General features: G+C 34.1%; 1 protein-coding gene across 8 annotated transcripts in view; it reads right to left on the bottom strand.

Moving 5' to 3' along the window:
- The window catches only part of DNTT (DNA nucleotidylexotransferase), a 180,036-nt gene that overhangs the window by 118,650 nt on the left and 49,314 nt on the right, over positions 1 to 12,072 (bottom strand). For all 8 annotated transcript variants that reach the window (XM_068688151.1, XM_068688146.1, XM_068688143.1 and 5 more), the window contains exon 2: positions 10,407 to 10,482. The gene's annotated coding sequence lies outside the window, so the exon portion shown is untranslated. The remainder of the gene's footprint in view (positions 1 to 10,406; positions 10,483 to 12,072) is intronic.

Below are 12,072 nucleotides of genomic sequence, written 5' to 3'. Positions count from 1 at the left end.
AGTGTTTGGAGATGCAGCTGGTGGGGAGGGTGGGGAAGGAACACTGTCTTTTCTTCAACATATACTATTGGTTAAGGAAATTGACACGATTTCTTTAACTATGATCTTGATTTTTAACAATCATATTTGCCATATCAAGATAAACCATAACAGGATTTACTTTTAGGTGTATTTACAACAGTTTAATGTAACACATAGCTAAATTCAAGCTCTCACCAGAAACACAAGGCAGACACAATCCCTTTACCTCCATCAATTTCTGTGTGGATTGTGGCAAATTCACAAACATTGGCAACTGTTTATCAGGTGTGGATAGTTTTATCAACTATGTACTTTATATATATTGTAGTCATATAGCAGATAAAACATTTGAAGATGCAGACACTTATAATTTAGTTGATACTGCTTCATTGGAGACAGTAGCCCTTTAACACCAAGGATTCATGACAGAGACTTTTTCCTGAGGGATTTGGATACTGGGGACATATTAGTCTGGGACAAATTTTGCTTTATATCCAACTATTTGTTACCACACTATCCAGGCAAGAATATTCTGCCATGATTTCTTGCATAATGGCTGAACACATTTCAAACTCTTTCAAGAATTTAATTGTCATTTCTTATCTGATTACTCATATGACATATTACTGAAATGTTGATATTATTCATACATATTTAATCTCTCTCTTGGGATTTGTTCTAGGTATAAATTCTTCTGGATCTTTTAAACCCACTCATTTTGTCCATAAGATGGAAATAAATCAAGAAAAAGAATAAGCTTCAATTCAATGTTAGATTAGCAATACTGTATCCAGCTAATGTTTGAACAGTAAACAGAAATGGAAGAACTGTTCGGTGAATGATTGGGATCAATTACTTCAACACACAAGGATGATGTTCCTAAACAAGGAGAATTCTGACCTCAAAAGAGCTCAGCTAAAGTTCCTACATGTTCGCAATGAATATATGAATAGTTCATCTGAGAAAGTAGTGCAAATTAAAGTCTTTGACTGAGAACACTCTCAGTGTTTTCATTAAGGACAAACTCACTGGCAAACAAAATAATGCTTTCAAAAAGTTAACAATTGTCTTTGGTTCATTCTTAATATAAAAATTTGTCTCAGGTTTTGGCCATCTTTAGAAATGGTTTGATGAAGAATAAGGTAATGTTTGCAACATCCTGTTGACATACTGCTTTGAAAGTGCATTACTGAAGCATGAAAACACACATGGAACGTCTGTGTTCGATACCACTTATTCCCAATTCTCTAACTCAGGAATCACTGTTTAATCAATCCAAAAGCAGAGAGAGAAACCATTAGGTTTACAATCAATGGCTGTATATCATCTTCAAATAAAGCTGTAATTTAAGACCATTTCAAACTGAACAAACATTAAGTCCTGAAATGATTTCATCAGCAAATATGTGATTCACCAGAAAGGGTACTAAAGCAAAATTTTGGCATATCACAATATATATTCTATTTATAAAAATATAGAAGCACACTGAGAATATCAGCCCTAGCAGAAAAATCAAAAGGTAAGACTTAGCACTGATACTTCTTACCTGGTCACATGCTGGTTGCAAAGAAGAGCAGTTTTTGAAAATAACTTTTAGACTTACCACAAAATTTTGCATACAGAAATACAGCAAGAGGCCATTGCACTACAGTGCAAAGCAAATCTATGTCATTGTGTTTGCTGTATTTCCTTCACTGACAAATTGGGGAACATTATGAGTTCTGTCTAGCTTCAGTAACTATGACTTGATTGATTAAATTTTGTGAATAGCATTTAAGATGAACATGGAGATATTAAAAAAGAAAAAAAAAAGTAAAGTGTGAGTTTTTATATAGAAAGTGAGGTACTACTCTACTATTATCTTCCACATAATTTGCCAGGATAAACTAACAGTCAACAGTCATGTGTAACCCCCTTGACGTCAAGTGTCAGTTAGCAAAAAAAAAAAAAAAAAAAAAAAAAAAAAAAACTATCTTATATCTTGTCTTAATCTGCACTGGCTTTTTTTTGAATCCACAGATCTCAAAACAAGCCAATGAACTGACTATCTTACAGCTGCGAATATCTCATGCATGAATGTATAGTGTGGGCTAGATTGCTATCTCAGTTACAGCAGTAACAATAAAAGCTGTCTTGGTAAACAACATCAACATAAGAGAATTACATCAACTCTCTATGGTAAAATTACAGAAAGAACCTGTGTTTAGTATATCAATATGGGAAAGAAAATGAAACCGTAATTTTCTATAAGTAAATATTCCCAATTTACACTTAATAAATTAACCATCCAGTCAAATAAATGAAGAAAATTTCTAACTTCTTTCCAAACAATCAAAAACCAACGCTCCATTTTTGGAAAATAATTTTAACAGTTCCAGTTCAGTAGGACATTTACTGATTGATTCATATACGAACACAGAGTGACTTTATTGTTTTGAATCTAAAGATCTGAAGAACTCTTCCTTTAGTAAATAGACTTTCATTGCCAATAAACATTGAAAAGAATATCTGCTTTCAGCTGCTGGTCTTAAAGTTCCTACTTTCAGTCTCTATATTCCAGAGTTGTCACAACTTGATGTAGCTAAGTACTCCCCCTTATGGCCTATTACAGCATGGCATTATAACACTGCATTTCTCTTGATTAAATTAATCTCTCGATGTACTTATATTATCAGAGTTAAGCTAGGCCTATACCATTGCAACTCATCCTAGAAGTTTCACCAAGTAAATCTGTGATAGCAGATATTTACACCTGTAAATTGTCTACTACTGAAAATGACCATTTATTTTTTTGCTTTGAAATTTTTTTCTGATCATTTTCAAACTGCTAAAACAAATATATGGAACTAATATCCAGAAAAATAACTCATTAAATCAGGTCGGTTAACTAATGTCTTGCTCTTCCTGTGGTTTACTCTGTACTGTAATTACACACACAATATTGATAGGAGCTTTGCTACTGAAGTGTTGTATTCCAAACTACATTTATTAGTCCTCTGAGAAACAAATGTAGCACAGTGAAATATCATTAAAATTGTATACCATAAATGTTTCTGAAGAAGTGGAGAAAGCTGTCTCATGTATATGTGGCCACTGACACTTTTACACATTTGCATGTAAAAGTATATTCACTGATGAGGAAAATTTCAAATCATCAAGTTCACTACTCTCTCTTCAAATCAAGCAGTCTACTTATAATACTAGTTTCATAATACACAGAACCTATTTGCAGCATCATTGTACTACTCTTTTGGAATAAAACTTTAATAATAAGATGTAAGATCAGCTGAGCTAGCTTAAAAGATATTCAACACAAGATGATTTTCACCATTCAAAATGTCTTCTGCTGTTCCTATCTTCATCACAGGGCTAACTGAAAACACAGAGTAATCAACTATTATATCTTATTCTTCAGAGCAATATGTTCTGCTATGTCCCCATCATGTTTCAGAAGAATTCAAACGTTTCACCATTTGAATACCATTTCAGACAAGGATGTGATATCTATATATATATAGACATATATATATATATATATATATATGTCTATATATATATGTAGACATCCAAACAGTGAAACATGTAGTTACCATAAATCCATTCTGCTTCATGTAGCTCCAACTATTCATCTCAAAACATACCAATACACATTAATTAACATCAATGTGATTTCACCAGCTTTAGGTTCTCAGCCCAGCAAAGCATTCAGCTTTCTTGCAAAGTCTTCAAAATTCAGTTGATAACTTCAAAGTAGGCAAGCACTAACTTATTGCAGAAGATCCTGTAATGTTAAACTAAGCATGTTAAGGATTAAGATCCTCTCTGTAAATAAACATTGCTTCATTTGATTTAAGTTTTGTTCCCTGAACTTTAACCGAGTAATTCTGAGGTTATTCTGATCAAATACTTTGCTAAAGACATCCTTTCTGATAGGGATTTTATCTTGCTTATTCAGTTTGGATTTGCAATTTAGATCTCTAAACAAAATAATCAGATTAAAAATTGTCTACAGTATATTCTACAAAAGAGAATGTAATATATATAAATATACATTTGGAATATTTATTAAAACACTGTGCAAATAGTCCCATTGATCCTATCTACTGGGGAATTAGGCAAAATCCTACTAAAATCCTCCCATCAAAAATTAAGCCTCAGTACTGATATTCTCATACGTTGTTTGATAAATAGTTCCTAATACAATTGTAATTACCTCTGGGACCATAAGAGAGAATCTAAAAATCCATTCTCTACACGTGCATTAGAGGATGGATAAGAATCTAACAGTGTTTTGGAGGATAAATTTCATTCAAGCAGTTCACTTGATTTTGCTTTCTAAATTTTCAAAGACAGACCTGCAAAACAAATTATTTTATAAGGAATAAATTTTATAAAAGGTCTTAAAGAATAGGGCTATGTTTCTCAAGGAAGGAGGCTTATATTTGTCAACTTTTCTCATGCTATAACTTTCTGAACAGCTGTGAAATACACTCCACCTTTAAATTATTCTACTGCTATGGAGCTATATAATAACACTGAGAAAAAATACATACATATGAAATTCTACCAAATACTATATGCAGTTGCACGGAAAATCTTTTAAAAAGTTTCTAGAACTGGAGTTCATAATCGAAAAGTATTTCCTAGTAGTTAGAAGTAATACAGGCAAGAGTGTTTGTGTTGGAAGGTTGAACACTGTAAACACAGAGACTCATTGTTTTAGATGAGGTGCAAAAACACAGAAAGCAGCTTGTCCCTACTATCTTCTTTCACCACTGTTCAGTTTAGTGTCTTGAAAAGTAATACAGTGCCATATGCATGGGAAGTCAAAAGTGAAAAATTGACAAATAACATAATTGAAATACTCGTCTGAATCCACCTGAACAGGATTATCCTTACATATAGTCTGATAAAACAATAATGTTCTTAAATATATTGACATTATCTAAAATCAATTACACTGAAAACTGAAGACAGCATTTTTCAGCCAAAAGACTTGTTGAAAATGAAGTTTAGCCAGTATGCTTATTTCCTGTGTTGCTTCAAAGTATATTCATCATTTGAGATATACCATTCCCATGACAATGGGATCACAAGGAATCATGGTATAACAGCACTAGGCCTGGCAGACAGAACATCAGCAGTGTCAAACTGACAAATATGTCATTTAATCCGAGATCAAGAGAGAGAATCTGAAGGTCAGAAATACAACATTTATAATAATGTCAGTGTATAGGTGCGTACTGAACACTTTGTATCTAGATCTTTTAAAAAGCTTATCAGAGGAACATTTAAAACACAGCAATTGTTACTGTGGTTCTCTTCATTTTGTTGCAATATAAATGAATATTGAGCCCAACATTCCCAGTATATTCCCTAGAAACAGCAAAAATCTTCAGGCATACTTTAATGGTATTGTTTGGCACGTCACACAAGCAGTGAGACACATCCTTCAGCCCCACTAATTCTGACTGGTACCACAAGCCTACCCTTTGGTATATTGGATGCCATTATTCAGTTTCTCCCTACTTATATTTAAAAGCCTGAGCATTTTTCCAATACATCACACACATTTCCTTGGAAATAAAGTCAGCTGTGCTTAGCACGAAGAGGAGTGAAGAACACTTTAGGAGAGAGGAGTGAGGAACAAACTGAAACAGCTCTATATTATCATTAATTTATACTACAGTGGGTGACTTTGCCAACGTGCACAGAAAACAAGTGTGAGAATATTCACAGCAAAGCTTTCCTGAAATAATTCTATGACAATCAACCTGAAGATGCTAAAGCTTTGGAAGAAAGGTTGACAGAAGAAAACATTCACAAGAAAAATGGAAGGAAAATAGATATAACCATGCCAAATTCTGACTATTCGGCATATAACAAAACAGGGGTTGGACCTGATGATCTCTTTAGGTCCCTTCCGACCCCTACAGTTCCATAATTCTGTAATAAAGTCTCTTCTCCAGATTTGGTGTGGGGATCAATATGACACTGAATGCTCTGTCCCTCTATACATTTACTGTTATCGCATCACTTTAACCAAGTTCTAATTTCACTTAGGACCATGCTGGCAGGGAGTTTTGCTATCATTACTATTATTTAAATGATAAATAAAAACACACATTAAAAAAAAAAAGATTAAAAATTTATGGAATGATTGAGTTTAAAGTGTGCAATTCAAATGAGGGAAAAAAAAAAGTACTTTATAATTTTTTTCTTGATAACTCATTTTAAACTTATTAACATCAACAGAAACATAACATCTATTGAGACAGCATTTTGAGAACTCCCCAAGCTAAATATTTATCAACTCTTAAAGTATTCCTAATTTATTGAGATTTATTATATTCTCTTTGTTGACTGTCCATTAATCTCTGCTGATAAAAATTTTTTATCTATGTCAGCAGATTTACACCACCAGATGTGTTGTAAGATGTATATGTAGCTCCATTTCTGAACAACAAAAAAAAAAAAAAGTTGAGAAAAATTCTCTTTATACAGCTTATCTCCCCATTACCTCCTTTCTCATTTTCTGTACCTTTACCTCTCCACAACATTATTCTGTCAATCTCTTCAATTTGCCTATCCATCTTATGAAAAATCCTTCCTCTTTTGAGCTCTTTCTGTCTTCACTTAACTGTCCCAAAAGATCATTCTTCCAATCTAATTTTCTTGGCTCTGTTGTCTGGAAGACAGGAGGAGCTTTGCTAAGTTTTGATCCAAACATCTAGATACTGGCCAGCTGACACACATGGTCCAACCAATTCCTTTTACCCGCGAGTAACATGCTTTCCAGAAAACCCTGGGCTCCCCACAGCCATCATTTTTTGCTTTCTTCCTTCCATATACTCTATGACAATAACTGACAAGTATCTTTGTCCTGAGAATTCTGTATCTCACTTTCTGTTCTCAGATCTTCCCTCTCTCATATGACACAATTGTCATATTTTGTTTATCTCAGACCTTCTGCTGTTTCACAGGAATGCCCAACATTTTGTAGTGTTCTGTTCACCCATTCAGTTATTTTCCCTGTCCAATTTCATCTCAATTTTTTTTTTTTTTTTAAGTACAAAGAGGAAATAAAACTATGACTTCAGTGAATTCAGTGAAACATATACTAGGTACATGTCTTTGAATGCAATCTGCATATGACTAGTACAAAAATACTATATCACTATGCTGTAGTACTATGCTGTACAGTATATATATATACTATGTACATACTACACATATAATCCTGTATGATGACATAACAGTGTTACGCTAATGCTTCAATATTGTTTTGATGCTTTCCTCTAAGACCCCCAGCTCAGGAACAGTACAGGAGAAACATTTTCACTTCCTCTCTAAAGCTGTATGCTAAACAGAAGAAACACCTCTTCAAAACAGAAACATAAATTTTTTCTTAACATCCTAACAATATATAAACAACCTAACAGTAAATTACAGCTATGACTCCATAGTCTGCTGTGACTGAAGTTTTTCTAGTTCATGTCACTAATAATTCAGTGACCTCAAGTAATACTCGTTCACTGTGGAACTCAACATAACTGCTGCTTGGTAGCTGGATATACCAAAACACCAAAAGTTGTTCCAAAGGTATATAAAATGCAAGTGTGTACAATTGAGAATGGAGAGGTCCATAGGCCTACACCCTCAAATAAAAAAGTGTTATCCAGAGCAATTTCAAATCATTCAAATCAGACGGATATCTTTGTCTATTTTTATTTATTATATCCAGCTTTTTTTTTTTTTTTTAAGTCATACAGAGATACATTTTTTAGAAAAATCAGCTGGAATTTTCTCTAACTACACTGAGCTAGAGCTGGCCAAGTTCCAGAACTTGAATGGAACTCTGGGAAGCAGAAGCATCATAAAATAAAAACACTGCCTCTTATACTACCTTGCTGGCACACTTCAACACCTACATGGTCAAACATTTGTTGAGATCTTCCACTGTAAAATACTATGCAATGATGCATTAACATGCTTACTGGGAGTTCAAATATTAATTTAACCTTTTTTCACTTATCTCATATCAAAAATCATGTGTATGGTAGAAGATTTATACATATCAATGTGCAAGCCTCAAAGAAATCAATAACATTCACTAAGTATTCATTATACTAGCAAAATACACACTAGAACATAAAATCATTTAAAATAAGCATCAGCTGCAGTTTTTCAAATTTAAGCTGCCTAGGAATGTTATTAAATGATAAGAAAAGACACTAAAATAATACTGTTTTTTCTGTTTTGAATTTTACTCACTAGATTTTAATGCATATAAATGTTGCCAGATGGAAATATGTTTGTACATATTTTTCTGTATTTTATCTGGATAGTCAGCACACAGATGAATTTCAAAGTAAGAAAGGTTCTGTAAAGAAACGTTATGAAATGTAAAGGCAAACTATACAAGCCAGGGTATGATCCTAGAGGAGTAGACAGCGAGTTCTGCCAAGGTGTTCAAACGAATACAATTCAAAAAAGTCGCTCAGTTAAACTGCTAAGAACACTGCGTACTTGGAAAGGATATCACAATGGCATCAACTGCAGCCTTCAAAAAAAAATCAGAGAGAATTTCTAATGAACAATGTCACTTTTGTAGTAGGTTGGGTTTTTAATACCTTTATGTTTTATTATACTAGTTAAAAACATGGATTTCTGAAAAGACAAAGGAAGCTAGGTGTAAAAATCAGGTTACAAACAATTATATAATTGTTTAATTAATGCAAGGAGAGATTTGAGAAAATCTTCCTAGAACAACTGCTGAATCTGTATATTCAAAGAGAAGGTCAAACCAACAATCAAAGCATTACAAGAAGGATTTTAGAAGTCTGAGCAATAACTCAAAGTGCAACTGTCCTTTAGACAATGTTTTTTATGCTGTATATCCAGCCTCTGAGACACAAAAGAGGCAAACAAAAGAAAAACTAGAAGTTGGTAATAGTTATAATTCATCTGAAATATCAGGGGGTGCGCATGTGCCCCACAAATGGGATATAGAGCAAGTGAAGTAAAGAAAATATATAGAACGTTAAAAAGGGTGAATTTATGCAGCAAACTAGATATAGTGGAAGTGATTTAAAGGTGTCAGGTTTCAAACTGGTGTATAACCACAGCCTCTCTCGTATAGCAATGGTGCTAACCATTCTTACCAAGGTTTGAGGAGGTCTTGGTTTTCATATTTGTTTTGTTTTTCTTCTCTCATTTGAGGCTTCTTTGTGCTTAAATCTTTCACAATCAAATGTAGTAAACATGCTTTAGATATATCATTTAGGGCTAGGCCAGACAGAGCCTTCAATTAAGTAATGCAAATAGAAGCTTTTTATTCTTTAAAATTGTTAATTATTTTTCAGTAACAGTCTACATGCCATGATCCTCCAAAAAATTATTTGTTGACCTGTGAGTTACATCCTGAAAGAAGTTCTACAGATTATTACTCTGTATTATATCTTAAAATGAACAGCGCACAAAAATAACGAATGCTACATGCGGTTAAGAGAATTTGAAAGGTACCATTTTCTAAGACTGCTAAAAAAAAAATAAAGTAGCTGAAAACACACATCTACAAAACTCACATGCTCATTTTAACATGAAAGCTTTCATAACAGTTGGAAAATCATTGATTTATTAAACATCTCTGTAGTTCTCCCTGCAACAGGGCTAAATCCTCTAACACACACAAGGAGGAAGGAAAACAGCAGGACAGAATATAAGGAGATTTGCACAGAGCCGTGAAGTATTTAGGCAGCCAGAGTTCTCTTTGGCCTCTGAAAGGCTCCCAAATTGACTTACTTAAATCATAAAAATAATCTATGCCAGTCACAAGACTCTTGAAACCTATTTCCACGCCTCATATATTTGGCTAGCATAGTTAGAATAAAAATAATATTAAAAAAATAGTAGCCACAACTCCAAAAGAAATTATATTTTGCCACTGTTGGAGTACACGTTGTTAGATGGAACCCATAGCAGCTCTTAATTCTCGCTTCTACAAAATCATGAAAGCTTTGTTGCTTCTGCCACATTCTCAGTGGTAATCAAGGTCTGTGATCAGTTGCACCATTGTAAAAGTTGTTATGAATTTGGCATTACACTTTCCTTATTGTAAGAACAGATGACAGTTTTAAGCAATACAACATTGTTGAATTTAAAAAGAATTAAAAAAAATAAAAGTGATTTTGAGATTTTGAACGTGTTTTTGTTGCAAGATTTTTAGAATTTCAACAAGAACTTCCGAAAAGTAAAAGTTGAAAAACAAAAATCAGTTTAAATATAAAGATTCCTCCCAGGATGTAATGAGGCTAAAGTGTCCTAAGTACACAATGACTTTCTGCAGAAGCATTTTTGCAAGAAACTCCTTCTTTAGTACTTACCTGCAAGCACCGTTGAAAGAGCCTGTGGCATTTTCCTCACTGCTTCAACTAACGTATATCTGAATGATCATGGCTCCTGAAATATTAGTGAGAGAAAAACACAGGGAATTAAAAATCCATTCCTTAGAGGAAAAGAGAACAAATAACAAATGTCAGAGAAAACTGAAGTATTTCGGTATTTCATTAGTCTTCACAGAAAAGACTGTGACAAGATGCTTAATTTTGATAGCAGAAATGGAAGGATCTCCATGTTTATTGCTTGCATTAATGTGGATTAGAAATTTAAATAAGAATGGCATAATGAAATTCACAATAAAGATTTTGTAAAGAACAAGCCAAAGCAATCCTTGAACTCTGAGTCCTATGAATCCAGCATATAATGTAAGTCAATAGAATGGCAGTAACTTGAAAAGGGCAAACATCTATATGTTAAGATGGGGGAGGGCGGGGGGGGGGGGGGGGGGGGAGGGAGGAGGACGCCCTAAACTGCTGAACAATCAGCCCAACTTCAATTCCCACAAATATATTATGGCAAATGGTGAGCCTCAATATATTTATTGTTTCTTAATATTGCAGTAAAAATAGACTTGTCAGGAACAAACTGTGTCAAACCAGTCTCATGTCTTTCCTCAGTTTGATAACTACCTAGGAGACAGGGGGCATGAAATACATATGACTAAGGCTTTTTATGCAGTCCCATATAAAATCACCACACAGAACTAGAGAAATATGGTCAAAGTACTGTATATTGCATATGCTCGTCTGTCTCAGATTGAGAGGATATCTGTAAATCTCTTTCAGAGAGTATTTCAAGTAGGGTCCCATAAGAATTTTCTCTGCCCTGGATTTTATTCAATATTTTGTCAATTACATGGACGCTGAAGTAATGAGCGCACATCTGAAGTACATCTGGATATCTATCACTGAGACAGAAGCACTTAAAACAAAATAAAGGACAGTATACTGAGGCCAGTAAATTCACCCTATTTTTCAATTAGAGTGGAGCCAAACTGAAGATAATGCTAATGAGAAGACTAAACAAGTTTATAAACTAAATCAGTGCTTCGGAAGAAACATTGAAGAAGCTGGGTTTGTTTCCTCAGGAAAGAGAGGGCCTAGTCCATCCAATAGTCAAACTGCAAATATTATTCCTACTGACAGGGACTTTCTCCTGCAACCTCCAGTCTAGCACAAAATTGGTAGTTCTTCCCCCTGCTGTGCCACCTAAAGATGTGATGAATCTGGTGCTGCCCCCAAGACCTCTCTGTTAGAAAAAGGGGTTGCCCAGCTGATTCCCAAGACTAAGAAAATTTGCTCTAGTTATACTTGATCCTGCTTCTCTACTGAAGCCCTGCCTACATCTCCTGAGGTTTCTTCCAGACGCTATGATTTCCATTGATACTTTTATTTTTATTCCCTGTTACATAAAAAGAGGCAAAACTAATCTGCAAATTTTATCAAACTTCCAGGCAGATAGCTGTAAGCAAGCTTCTATTCTCCAACTGTGAATGTACTGAAACTATAATACTATTCTAGCTTTTTACTTTAAGAATGTTTTTCTCCCACCCACCCACCATGAATGCCAAGCCTGTCAATCACATTAACAACAACAAAAAAACATATGGGAGTGTTTAAGGGGGAAGAGCTGACATGAGAAAATGCTCCT

The sequence above is a fragment of the Anas acuta genome, chromosome 7 (genome assembly GCF_963932015.1).
Source record: "Anas acuta chromosome 7, bAnaAcu1.1, whole genome shotgun sequence".
Classification (NCBI taxonomy): domain Eukaryota; kingdom Metazoa; phylum Chordata; class Aves; order Anseriformes; family Anatidae; genus Anas; species Anas acuta.
Note: the sequence above shows the minus strand (reverse complement) of the source record. Positions and strands in the feature narration are given on the sequence as shown.